The sequence below is a fragment of the Notamacropus eugenii genome, chromosome X, assembly GCF_028372415.1.
Source record: "Notamacropus eugenii isolate mMacEug1 chromosome X, mMacEug1.pri_v2, whole genome shotgun sequence".
Classification (NCBI taxonomy): domain Eukaryota; kingdom Metazoa; phylum Chordata; class Mammalia; order Diprotodontia; family Macropodidae; genus Notamacropus; species Notamacropus eugenii.
Window position 1 is genome coordinate 25309933 of NC_092879.1, and position 14310 is coordinate 25324242.

Genomic DNA, 14310 nt, shown 5'->3' on the forward strand with positions numbered 1-14310 from the left:
GGTGGACTGGGAGAATAGTGTTTCTCTCAAGAGTAATAGGGGAGGGTGTAGGTAGGTGGTGCAGTGAATAGAGCACCAGCCCTTGAGTCAGGAGGACCTCAGTTCAAATCTAGCCTCAGACACTTGACATCTACTAGCTGTGTGACCTTGGGCAAGTCACCTAACCCAATTGCCTTGCCTTTCCCCCCCCCAAAAAAAGTAATAGGGGTTGTTGGAGGTGGGGCAATGAGTTGTGTTTGGGGCATCTTGAGTTTGAGATATCTGAAAGGCAGTTGGAGATGTGAGATTGGAAGTTGGCAGAAAGGTTAGGGCAGGATAGGCAGATTTGAGAATGATTAGCATAGGGCTGATAGTTAAATCCATGAATGAAGATGAGATCAGCAAGTAAATAGTTAAAGGCAGAAGGGAAAGGATCCAAGCCTAGATCCCTCTGGGACACTGGTAGTTAGTGGGTATGGCCTGGAGGAGGATCCAGCAAAGGAGACTGAGAAGGAGTGGTCTGATAGGTAGGAGGAGAACCAGGAGGGAATGGTGCCCCAAAACCTTGCAGAGGAGAGAGTCTCAAAGAAAAGGGGTGACCCATGGTGTTAAAGGCTGCAGCAAGATTGAGGAGAATGACCACTGAGGAAAGGCAATTGGATTGAAAACCAGGCACTGCTGTGAGCTGAATCTCCACCTTCTCCCAAGGTCTTCTTTAAAGAGAGGGTAGAAACTGAACTCTCAGATCACTCTCCTTTGTGGCTGTTGCTCTGCCTGGTTTCAGCTCCCCAGAACAAAGTGCTATCCCTTCTGGGCCCCACGCCCTGTCCCATCCTTTGGTATGTGGTTTTCCCCTCTAGATTTTAAGCCCCTTGAGGTCAGGGACGGTCTTTCTGTTTATTCATTGTATCTCAGGTACTTAGCACAGTGTGGGCACTGTATTGTAGGCACTTAATAAATGTTTGTCAGATTAGGTATTAAGAGATCATGGGTAACTGTGGAGAGAGAAGTTTCTGTTGAATGATGAGGTAAGAAGGCAGATTGTGAAGGGTCAGGAAATGAATGAGAAGGGAGAAAGTGGACACCCCTCTCCTAGAGGGCCTTCTCTAGGAGATTGACCACAAAGGGCAGAAGGGTTGTAGTGCCATAGTTAGTGGAGATAGAAGTCTCAAGGGAGGTGCCTTTTCAGGATAGGGGAAGGAGGTAGTAGAGAGGGAGAGATGGAAAGTAAGTGAGACAGTGGGGATGCCACGCGGGGATGCCAAAGGGGGTATGGAGGAGACGGGATGGAAGGGGGGGTCACTTGGACAAGGAGCATTGTTAGCTTTGGTAAGGAGTGAGGCCAGACATTTTCACATGAAGCAGGGGTGATGGAGAAGAGAGTGGCAGGAGGTAAGAAAGAATGGGAAAAGAGGGAGTTAACAGCAAATGGCCTCAATTCTATCTGTCAAATAGGAGTCCAAGGTCTCAGCTGAGAGAGCAGGGGTGGGGGGGCATGTGTGGGAGGGGGCATGGGAGGTTGGAAGAGGGATGAGAAGGTTTGGAAGAACCATGGTGGAGAGGAGAGGGGGAGAGGGAATTGCTAAGGGAGGTAGAGTAGAATTGCAAATGAGCTGGTGTGACACAAATTGGTAGAGGACCCAGTCAGAGAACGGGGGTGAGATTGTTTCCCACCTTCCTCCAGCAGCACATGTGTGGAGGAATGAAGACTCAGGATGGTGGGAGTGATCCAAGGCTGAGGCTTGGGAAGGGCATAATCAGTGATATGATAAGAGGGCCAGCCACTCCATGGAGGAGGATGGTGAACAGTTCAACTGGTTCACCAAGGGGTCAAGATGAGCAGAGAAGAGCATGGTTTGTGCAAGGGAGATGTCCTGGCAGAGAACTGAGGGGTTGAGGGATTGGAGGTCATGGTGTGGACAAAGAATAGATTGTGCTAAGGGAAGGCAGAAGGACAAGTGGAAAGCCAATAGGCTTGACTTTCCAAGTCTATTTTCTAGTCAGATAAGGGGATTTCAGAATTCTTGTATATAGAGCTGCATTTGTGGATGATAGCAGGATCCAGGGCATGATCATCTTTGTGTGTGGATGAGATGGGGTGGAGGAGGAGCCCTTGGCCATCCTCCCCAGGCACAGAGGCATTTCCTCTCACACTTTGTTCCTTGGCCCTCCTCAATCCCATTCCCAAACCAAGGTTCTCATGGATATCAATGAAAATCTGTCTCCTCTGTAGAGCCACATCTGCACTGAGAGGCATCAGTGCCCTGCAAGTACCTGTCTGCCCATCTTTCTGTTCTTCTGCCCTTGACTGAGATCCTCTCAAACGGACCTTGGCCATTCTGCCCCACTGAGATCAGGTAAGGCACCTCCCAGATCCAGGCCCCAAAGCTAAAACTGCCTTGCTAATAACAACAGAAAGTCAGCCCCTCCACACATCCATATCTGCTGGAGAACCCAGTTGGCATGTGAGCACCTGTCTTTATCCATCTTTCCAGTTTCCTGCCCTGGCCTGAGATGATCCCCTGATATTTCTCCTACCAGACTGACCTTGACCTTTCTGCCCATGCTCAGATCCAGAGTTTGGCCCTCCTGGATCCAACCCCACCCCCAGCCTCCCAGAGTCTGAGGCAGCCCTGCTTCAGTTTTCTCCCCAGCTTGGCCTTGGCCATTTGGTTGTGTTCGTCCTTCATTCTAGAAGAGGACCATGACATCAAGATGATGACATGACTTGCAATTGACTTTGATTTGAGGGAGGGAGGGCTGTGCAAGGTCGCCAACCTTACCTTCTTTACCCGCATGGCCTTTATCCCTTAAGGTGGTTCCTCCCAAACCAGTGGAGGCCATCTGCCCTCACAGATGCAGACTCTGAGTCTTACTTAACTAGCAATCATCCTCATTGTATCCTGACTGAGGTATCTGTTCCCAAACAGACCTTGGTCTTTGACCCTCTTGGGTCCAGGCTCTGAGTCTAAGGCTGTGCTTTCCTGGCTGTATCCCTTGATGAGATTAGAAAAGACCTCTCCTCCCAGACTGACCTTGACCATTGGCCCTTACCCTACATGATCCCAACCTTCTCCCCTCCTGAGAAACCAAAAGACATCTATCTCCTTCCTGATCTCAATCTGACATGAGCACAACAGTTGCCTGTGAGTGCTCATCTATCATCTTTCCAGTCTTTGGCCCTGGACCAAGATCCAAAGGGTGTCTTCTTCCAGGTTGACCTTGACCATTCTCCTCAGACTGAGATCCAGTAAGATGTTTCCTCTCAGATGGATCTTGTTTTTCAACCCTTGACTATCTAGGCCCAGAATCTAAGTCAGCCCCAATACCCCTTTCTCCCTGACAGAAGTTCATAGTGGAGTCTCCTCCTAGACTGACTTTGTCCATCAATCAGTCAATTAATCCATCAATTCACAGATATTTACTGAGTGCCTCCTATGTGCCCGGCACTGTGCTAAGCTTAAGGATACCAAAGGAGGCAAAAGATAGTCTCTGTCCTCAAGGCTCTGAGTCCTAAGCCACTCCCGCCCTGCCTCCTCCCCCTGCCTAGATGGCAAAAGGAGTTTCCTCCTATACTAACCTTGGTTATTCTCCCCAGGCTCAAGATTCCAAAATTCCCTGGATCCCAAAAACCATCTTCTCTACCTACTGAGATCAAGAAAGGCACCTCCTCTCAAACCTTCCTTGGCACTTGCTCCTTATGGATTCAGGCCCTGAGCTCCTGGGTCACCCAGTCCTGTATTCCCTTCCCCTACTCCCACTACTGTTCCAGAAAGGCATCTCTGCCACTGACTGACATCCACAGTGACTCTGTGTGAGTATCTGTCTTTCCATCAGTCTTTTCAGCTGGCTGTCTGCCTTGGCCCTCTGCAGGCTGCTCTTACTAGCTTGGACCAGTATTAGGGGCTAGTCTTGTGCCTGACCTGACTTTACCAAAGGCTGTGTCCTGGCCTGTTCCAGTCCAGGCTAAGGCCCCAGAAGAAAAAAACCCTGGGAGAGCCAACTGTCTGTCATCTGGAGAGCCAAGATGAGCTGGTTTCTGAAACCATACACTCCTCCAGTGTCTTCTCCTGGCCAGACTGGTGACCGCTTCATCCCCTCCAGAAATGGAGCCAACTGGAACCTGAAATTCCAAAGAGCAGAAGACTCTGAGAAACTAAGGCAGAAGTGGAAATCCAGAGGGGCCACCTCTGGCAACAGCAAAGGCAACATAGCATACTCTGCCTTATTGAAGAATGAGCTTCTGGGAGCTGGCATTGAGAAAGTCCAGAATCTAAAGAGAGGGGAGCAAAGACTGCTACAGCCTGACATCCCAGAGGAAAAAAACCTCTTTGTGTATTCCCATAGCCCTAGGAGACCTGATGTGGGGAATGAAGCCTCTCCATATAGCCTATCCTCCATCAGCAAGAAAAGCCAGACCTTACTCATGTCGCATCAGAAACCCCCAAGAAAAATCTTCCAGAGTCCTTTCAAAATCCTCCAGGCCCCAGAACTCCAGAATACCTTCTGCCTGAACCTGCTAGACTGGTCTTCCCTCAATATCATCTCTATAGCCCTGGGCACTCGTACTTTCCTGTGGAATGCCTTTACATGCCAGGCGACCAACCTGTGTGACCTGGCTATGGAGAGAGATTCTGTGACTTCCGTGTGCTGGTCCAACCAGGGGAATTTGTTAGCAGTTGGCACACACAAAGGTTATGTGCAGATCTGGGATGTGGCTGCAGAGAAGAGAGTATCTATGCTATATGGTCATGGATCCAGAGTTGGTGTGTTGGCCTGGAATGCAGACCAGCTTTCTTCTGGGAGCCGTGACACAATGATCTTGCAGAGAGACATCCGCACTCCATCCATTCAGTCTGATCGCTGGCTTCAAGGTCACAGCCGTGAGGTGTGTGGGCTCAAGTGGTCTACCAATAACCATCTACTAGCCTCTAGTGGAAAGGACAGTACCATTCTGCTCTGGAACCATGCCAGTCTGAAGCCTGTCCAGCGGTACACCAATCATAAGGCAGCTGTGAAGGCCATTGCGTGGTCTCCCCAGCAGCATGGCCTGTTAGCATCTGGTGGGACAGCTGACTGCAGCATCCATTTCTGGAATACACTGACGGATCAGACCCTACAGAGAATTCATACTGGTTCTGAAGTGTGCAACCTAGCCTGGTCCAAACACAGCAATGAGCTGATCAGTACACATGGCTACTCAGAAAACCACATCGCCATCTGGAAATACCCCTCCCTGACACAAATAGCCAAACTCACAGGCCATACCTACCCAGTTTTGTATCTTGCCTTGTCTTCTAATGGACAGGTCATAGCCACAGCTGCAGCAGATGAGACTCTGAGATTTTGGAAAGTTTTTCCCCAAACCTACCCAAGGCCATCTGCATCTGTCCTCGATCTCTTCAGTCGGATCCGGTAACTGCCCAAGCCCACACTCCAGGATCACCCTATGCCATTCAGGGGAAACCTCACTGACTCTGAGCAGCATGCATGGAAGGAACCCCAATGACCAACTGGCAAAAGGGGAGAAAAAGCAGTAGACCTGGAGAAGTCTTCTTTCAAAGTCATTGTTCTTTATCAGATTATGGACATTGTGGAATGATATTTGGGGAGAGCAGAAGCTGGGGGGAGGGAGGGACAGGAACCACGCAGAATTTAAGAGTCCATTCACAGAGGGTAAGCAGAAGAAAGAGGACCAAAAGGGCGGAGATCTCCATTTCATACACTGGACCAATGTACTGTGACTCAGAATAGACTTTCCTCTTCTGTTCTATCATCTCTGGGAAGAGATAAACAAGCTAGCTTCTTTTGGGTGATTGTTGTCTGAGGGGGGGATGGTTGTGAAAGTTGGGGGAGGGAATGGGGAGGTGCAGGCTGCTGGTGATCTTAGATTTGGGGCTGCTTGAGTTTCTCCATTCAGGTGGGTTGCCTTGGCAGCTGAGGCCCACTGGAGCCAACCTTTGCCCATGTGTGAACCAGGAGGGGTTCAGGAGCTGTGACTTTTCAGAGGAACGATGTTCAGCACTTAAACTGGCTAGAGTTTTGGCAGCCAGAGGATTTCAAAATGCATCTCTAAGGAAGCACCGAGAATGGGACCCCCTCCAGACTTACCTCTAGCATCTCTTAGCCTTATGGAGAGAAAAGGTTCTAGCCTCACTGACCAAGGAATACTTGCTCCACCCTGGCTCGAGAGTCCAGCAGCTGTTGCCCTTTGGTTCAGAGCAGCACGTGGAGAGAGGGGTGGCATAATAGGAAATGTGGGGAGGAGCACTGTTTGTTTCTCTTATTTTAAGGGATGAAGTGTTGGATTAGATTTTCTACCAAAGCCAAGAAGTTATTTCAAAATGTCCTTCTGGGTGGCAGGAGAAAAAGGGCATCATGCTCAGGAATCTGGACGCTAGCTTTTTTTGAAAAAACAATATTTTTCTTTTTAAAATACATCAGGGGGAAAAAAAAAACCATTCTTTGTTTTCAGAGTGGCCAGGCCTAGCAGTTCTTGTGTGGTGATCTAGGGGAGAGGGTTTTCCTTAAGGGGAATCCCCAGGGGTGGGCTGTGAATGATATTTGAACATCCCCAGCTCTGTGTTTCTTGGGGCCTAGATCAGTCATCTAGAAGGAAGGAGCCAGCCCTGAGGAGGAGAAAAAGCATACATTTTGCCACCAGGCAAAGAATTTTCTCAGCTCCTAAGCTTTTGAATCAACCTCCAAGGGCTTAGGCTACTGGACCATTTCCCTCTCACATCTCCCCTTGTAACCTTTTCTGCCCTGGCCTAAGTAGAGAATATTTGAGGTACAGGTGAGAATGTTTTAGATTTTGTTGGAAATTATCTTCTTAACCCTGTGCCTTTCCTTGGGCCTTACCATGTATGTATTGATTGGGGGTGGGTTTCTTAGTTTAAAATGTGAAAAATCAACCTCTGGTTTCACACAAATAATCCACCTCAGCAAAATGAGGAGGATAAGAAGGGGGACTAACCAGCCACTTCTCCAGATGAATCCGAAGGTTTTGGAGGGGACATGGTTGAGGAGTGTGCACATCATTTTTTGAAAAAGTATTGCTTCAAAAATCAGTTTGTGTTGGTTCTGAGCAAGAGAATTTCCTCCCACAGCTCCCTGGATGAGCTAGAAAGGAGAATATATCTCTTCCCTACCTCTCACCATAGGCTACTTGTGGAGTCCTGACTAGCCTTGGGGCTGGCCTCTGAACCCTGGGAGGTCTGTTACAGGCCCAAGTAATGCTCACAGCCCTGTGACTGTGGGGGAGTTTATCTGAATGCCCAAGGGTGCCCACCAGAAAGCCTTTGCTGGGAGAAAACAACACATGTGTGTCTGTACGTATAGGTCTACATGTATGTGTGTGTGTATATATGTGTGTGTGTACACATGTATGCAGAACATGTTTTTATTTTTTTCATGAGAAGAGCCATTTCTTGCCTTGTCTTTGGCCTGAATCCTGTACCCTTAGCAAAGGGGGCAGATGGCAATTGGCTCACCAGTGTCTGCTAAATTGGGAATGAGAAAACAAAACCTATTAATTTTTGTATTTTCCTCATATGATTGTAACATTGCTGCATTGTATAGTTTGAAGATAGTTTTGGAAAGTCTGGGGAATTTCCCACCTTAAGTTCATACGACCCAGTAGAGGGTTGTACTATGTTGCATCTGAGGCAACAGGGAGAGATGTTCATGTAAACTGATGTAACTGGCATTAAACAAGTTGTAATTTGAAAATAAAAGGTGTATTAGTGTGCCTTTCTTTCCCCAGTCCCTCCAACAATGAGTATTCTCATCTTTTGTCCTTTATTTGTGGATAGACGGATGAATAATTGACAAAGCATGTCTTTAGAGCTTCCTATGTACCAAGCACCAGAGATACAAAGAGAACAAGTCTATTCTTATGTAGCTCCCATGCTAGGTGGTACAGTGGATAGAGCACCAGTGCAGGAGTCAGGAGGACCTGAGTTCAAATCTCACCTCAGACACTTGACACTCACTAGCTGTTTGACCTTGGGCAAGTCACTTAACCCCAATTGCCTCATCCTGGGTCATCTCCACAGTCATCCTGATGAATATCTGGTCACTGGATTCAGATGGCTCTGGAGGAGAAGTGAGGCTGGTGACCTGCACAGCCTCCCCTCACTCAAAACAAAGTCAAGTGCAAGTCATGCCATGCTAGGGGAAGAAAACACATGTAAGAGTGTTCAGATACAGGGTAGATGGTAAGGTCCAGGAATCCTCAGGTTACACTGATAGATCAGATGGCAATATCTGGGGGCTGAGCATAATGACAGGCCAGAGAGTAAGGTCCAGTGGGGTGGAAAGCATAATTGAAGATTAGATGGCCAACCTCTGGAGTCACACCTTACTTGAAGGATTGTGATTGGGGATTTTCTGCTTGTCCAGTCACTGTGAGCAGCTATGTCCAACTTGCAAGATATGTGAAAGGTGGGAGTGGGCAGTCTTGAGTTTTGTGGTCTACCGCTGCTGGCCAGGTAGGAGTGAGCCTGAGGGCTGCAATGGAAAAAGGCCTCTGGTTTTCCTCAGATGGAATAGAGATGGAAGGTTATTTGGTAATTGATAAAAGAAATTCATTTTTGAAAAGCATATACTATCCAATTATATGAAGTGATGCTATGATACAAACTGGAGATATATATACAAGAAATGAAGATAGCCCCTGCCCTCATGAATCTGTAATAGGGGAAGATGATGTAAAAGTTAGATTGAAAGAGTTCATTTATAGCTTCAGTTCCTTGGTTTGGAAATGTCCAGAAAGTGTTGTGGAGGCCTGGTTCTAGGTAGGATATGACCAAAACACATACATCAGAGGTCAGAGTCTTAGCAGCAGAATACAGAATTCTGAGGGAGAGGGATGAGGATAGCTGGGGTATAGGTAGCATATTTTAGAAATGGTAGACATTGCCATATTAGTCATGTTGCAAAAGAAAGTGCAGACCAAAAACATCAAGAATAATAAAGTTAAAAAAATATGTTTTAATCTGTATTCAGAATCCAACAGTTCTTTCTCTGTAGGTGGACAGCATTTTTTATCATAAGACCTCTAGAATTATCTTGGATCACTGTTTTACTGAGAAGAGCTAAGTTGTTCACAGTTGATCATTGGACAATATTGCTGTTACTGTGTATGGTGTTCTGATTTTGCTCACTTCACTTTGCATCAGTTCATGTAAGTCATCCCAGGTTTTTCTGAAATCAACTTTCTCTTCATTATTTAAACTACAATAGTATTCCATCATAATACTTGTTCAACCATTCCCCAATTGATGAACATTCCCTCAAATCCAAATATTTACCATCACAATAAGAGCTATTGTAAGTATTTTTGTTCATGTAAGAACTTTTCCTTTTACCTTGATCTTTTTGGGAGACGGAGTATGTAGCATTTTATAAGCCTTTGGTCAGAATTCCAAATTGCTCTCCAGAATGGTTGGATCAGTTCACAACTCCACCAGTAGTACCTTAGTGTCCCAATTTTTGCATATCCCCTCCACCATTCATCATTTTCCTTTTCTGTCATATCAGGAAATCTGAAATATGCAAGTAATATCTCAGTTGTTTAATTTGCATTTCTCTAATCAGTAGTGATTTAGATATTTTTTTTTGACTATAGCTAGTTTTTATTTTTTCCTCTGAAAACTGCCCATTCAAATCCTTTGACCATTTGTCAATTGGGGAATGAATCACATTCTTATATATTTGAGTGAGCTCTCTATATATTTAAGAAATGAAGCTGTTTTCAGAGAAACTTAGTCTAACACTTCATCTGCCAGTCCCCTCTGCCGCCCTCCCCCGTAACTCCCCCTTACCTCCCCTTTCCTGCTATCCTTCTCATCTCTGTATAGGTTTTCTTTGTGGGAAAGCTTTTTAACTGGATGTAATCAACATTATTGATTTTACACCCTATAATGCTCTCTATCTCTTGTATAGTCATAAATTCTTCCCTTATGCATAGACACAATGACCTGAGTTCAAATCCCGCTGTGGGAGCCTGGGCAAATCACTGCGCCCTGTTTGCCCTCAGGTTCCCCATCTGTAAAGTGAACTGGAGAAGGGGATGGCAAACCACTCCAGTATCTCTGCCAAGAAAGTCAAACATGACTCAACAACACGGGGCACAGGAGGGGACCCAAGGGAGGGGGAGGGGAGGAGGGGACACTGGGAAGAGAGGAGAAAAGGGCACAGTTGGGGACAATACTGCGCACATGTCAGGACCAAGCTTGGTCCTAGAGGAGATGGCAGAAAAGCCCCCCCTACCCTCCTCTGCAGAAGGGAGGGGCTCTGGGAGAGGCACCCACATTTAGGAGAAGGGGGGTTTGGCTGCACCTTTGGAGCTGCCCTTTCTAATTCCTTTGCCTGTTTCCTTTTTGTTCTAAGTGACAAGCAATGATTCCCTGGGCAGGGAAGGGAAGGAAATGGGCCTGGACAGGGACAAGGGACAGAGTCCCACATGAAGGGGATAAGAGAAGGCGCCTCTCTAGGGCTCTAGCTAGAGATGCAAAACCAAGCAGGGGAGAAGTTATTTCAGACCTTTGTCTGTCAGGAAGGGGCAGCCTGGCAAATGCATGCTCGTTTGGGGACGTTTTGCAGGCCAGGTTTCTTTGGTGTGGACAATGGTGGGGAAAGAAGCAAAGAGGGAGAAGAAAAGGGTCTGTCCCCTCTTCTGATCTCTGGCTGAGGATGAACATGGTCCAAAGCAGAGGGACCCAGAAGGGACAGTCGTAGTCATGGGGCATCAATGTCCCACCAGGGTTCCTTGTCTCCTCCAGGTCACCTCTTGAGCAAAAGACTCCAGCAGTTGTTCAGGTGCCTGCCACAGGCATGCTGGGCTAACACTTCCACACACAAACGCTTTCTGACAGATGTGATTTTGGTGGACAGCCTCCAATCCTGGTTCTGCGTGGCACCTCCTGGGCCATGGCTGGCATCTGCCTGCTATGCCAACAAGGTCCTGGGGTGGCAAGGGATAGGCTGGAGAGAGGGAAGTCAACAGGGTGGTCTGATCTCCAAAGAAGCACAACAGCATCTCCTGTCCCAACTCAGCCCCACCCCACCTCACCCCACTGTGGATTCTCAGAGTAGAACCCAGGCAAGACAGGAAAGCTGCTACCTAGGGGCCAGGGCACTCTAAGAAGGCTGCTGCCAAGATCCACTCCCCTCTTTCTCTCAGCCCTGAGGCTTTCTGTGGAGCTGGGAAGATCACATGGACACCCCCACGCTGCCTTCACACCAGCCACTTTACAGCTGAGCGGAAGCGGGCATCTCTTTGGCACAGCAGATAGAGTACTGCCCTTGGGCTGAGGAAGACCCAGGTTCCATAGCTGCCTCAGACTCTAACTAGCTAGCTGTGTGGCCCTGGGCAAGTGACTTCCCCTCTCTCAACTAGTTAGTGACCATCCCTGCAGTGGAATGATGAGGGCATCTCCACTGGTCTGGATGAGTCAGGCTGGTCTCTCAGGGTCCCTGTCCTTCTAACAGCCCCCCCCCCCCTTCAACCTCCCACCACTCTGTTCTCCCAGCAGCATTGTCTCCCCTTCTCTAGTGGGGTTTGTGGGTGTTCTAGTTATTGTAGAAATCGTTCCGCTGGTTTTGCTCGCTTCACTTTGCATCCGCTCAAACGGTCTTCCCAGCTTTCTCTGCAACTGTCCCCTTGAGCATTTCTTACAGCAAATGGTATTGCATCACTTTCCCAAACCGTAAATTGTTTAGCCATTCCCAGTTGATGGGCACGCCCTCGATTTCCAATCCTTTGCCACCGTAAGAAATATGCAACCAGTCCTTTTGTACATATAGGTCCTTTACCTCTTTCCTGGTTCTCTTTGGGGTACAGATGTAGTGCTGGCATCATTGTATGTACAGTTCAAAGATTTGAGGGCGTAGTTCCAAGTTGCTTTCCAGAGTGACTGGATCACTTACCCAGCTCCACTTAGAGGGTCAGAAAGAGCCTGTTTCCCCACAGCCCATCTGGAATCTGTCATTTTCCTTTGTCGTCATGTTAACCAGGCACGTGGATGTGAGGTAGTACCTCAGAGGTGTTTTAAGTTGCATGTCCTTAGTTGTAAGTGATTTGGGGCTTTTTTTATACACCTATGGAGGGTTTGACTGTTTTCCTCTGAATCCTGCCTATTCATATCTCAGACCATTCTCTATTGGGGATTGGCCCTTATTTTTATAAATTTCATACTATTAGAAATAAGAGCTTTGCCGGAGAAATTTGCTGCAAAGATGTCCCCCCTCCCCCATTTCTGGCTTCTCATACAGTTTTATCTCCACCAATTTTGCTGGTGTACAACCTTTGACATTTCAGGCAACCAAAACTGTCTATTTTAGTGTATGTGAACCTCTCCACGTTAGAGTTGTGTCCTGTTCTGGTTCCCCTGACCCCAGCCCACTTCTAGGCAGTCCAGTAAGTTTACAAGTAGTCAGTGTAAAGTGTCAATATTAGGAAGTCAGATTGCAAAGGGGAACCTGGAAAGTACTTTACTACTTGGAAGATCAAAGGAACATGCTTTACCAATTCTATTATATGTTGGCCCCAAATCGCATCCTGGTCTCATGTGCTGAATTGGGGAAGCCATTGAGGCTCTGAAGTCAGGGCTATTTGGTGCTAGGATATGCCAATCTCAGACAGGGTCCAGAAGACCAGCAGCAGAACAGCAAGTGGCACTGATTACTTTAAGATGACACGGATGTGTCAACATTCAAGTTTCAGGGACAACTTTGAGATGATTTGAATAGGTTAATGACCTCACCTTAACGTGGCACAGGCAAGAGTTGTTCTTTTCCCTCCCCAACCCCTATAAAAATGAGACCCCAAACTCCATCCCCCCGACCACTTCTCCATCTCCCGAGTGTCCATGGTGCCCATTGCTCCCAAGGCTCAGGTAAGATACTTTCTCCCAGCTCTTCCATAGGAGGGCTACTCTCTGCCTCTCCGCCACCATTCCCTCTTCCCCTGCACTGCCTACCTCCCTTCACCACAACCTTCCCCTGCTCCCCAAGCCATCTGCCCTTGGGCCTCCTTTGTCACTTGACTCCATACTCTCTGTGCCTTATTGGAACGTTATCGCCGTCCCTTTTCCTGCTGCCATCATGGTCTTTTCCAGGGAGCACCCAAAGAACCAGGAGTGCCTGCCTCCATGTCATGGTTTCATCAATCAGTTATCAGTCAGTTCACTGTCTATCTCCCGTTTCGTCATGAATTCTTCCTCTAGCCACTGAGCGGATAGGTGATTTCTCCAGTGCTCCTCCAATTGGTTTATGATGTCACCCGTCATGGTGAAAGCACCTATCCATTTAGCGTGTGTCTTGGTATACAGTGTGAGAGGCTGGTCTATACCTCCTTTCTGCCAGACTGTTGCCTGATTCTCCCATCAGTTTCTGTCAGATGGTGAGTTCTTGGCCCAGTAGCTGGGCTCTTTGTGTTCATTAAGTGCCACGGTACCAAGCCCTTTGCTTTCCTATGTTTTCTCCCTAATCTCTTCTACTGATCAAGCTCTCTAATTCTGTCCCACTACCCAAGTATTTGATTAATGCATGCTTGCAGTATAGTTTGAGATCCGGTCCTTCTGCTTGCTCCTTTTTTCCTCAGGAATTTGCCTCAGATTCTTGATCTTTGGTTCCTTCAGATGAATTCCAAGACGATATCTTCCTGGCTCTCTAAGGTAATCTTTTGGTAGCTGGACTGAACTGGAAAACTAACCGAGTGAGAATTGTCATTTTTATCATATTACCTCCAACTGATCATTAATATTATCTGACAATTAATATTTCCCCAATTGTTTACATCCCTCTTTATTTGGGTAAAGGGTATTTTGGGGCTGTGTTCATATTTTATACTTTCTGTTACTTTTTTGAAACTTATTTCTTATGTTTTCTGATTACATGTATCAACAAGTTTTAACATTCATTCCTCTTTTTTTAAATTATTATTTTATTTGTTTCCAGTGTTGTACAATCACTTCCATATATCTTAGATTTTTTCCCCCTCCCTTTCCCTCCTTCCCCCTGTACCTCCCGACTCCCTCCCTGAAACAGCACGCAATACTATATAGGTTCTACACAGACATTCCTATTAAATAAGTGTCACCTTAGTCATGTGGCACAGAAGAATTAAAATGAATGAGAGAAATCATAAAACAAAACAAAACATGATAGGAAAGAAAATGATCTGCTTCATTCTGCGATTGAATTCCATAGTTCTTTCTCTGGATGTGGAAGGCATTTTGCCTTAAGAGACCACTGGGAATTTTTTAAGTCCTTGCATTGCAATAAAGTACTAAGTCTACCAGAAAAATTCCTCACACACTGTGG

At 46.9% G+C, this 14310-nt stretch overlaps 1 pseudogene; it reads left to right on the plus strand.

The window, feature by feature from the left end:
* Positions 1 to 2212: 2212 nt before the first annotated feature.
* On the plus strand, positions 2213 to 5494 carry LOC140515586 (fizzy-related protein homolog pseudogene; annotated as a pseudogene).
* The last annotated feature ends 8816 nt before the right edge of the window (positions 5495 to 14310 follow it).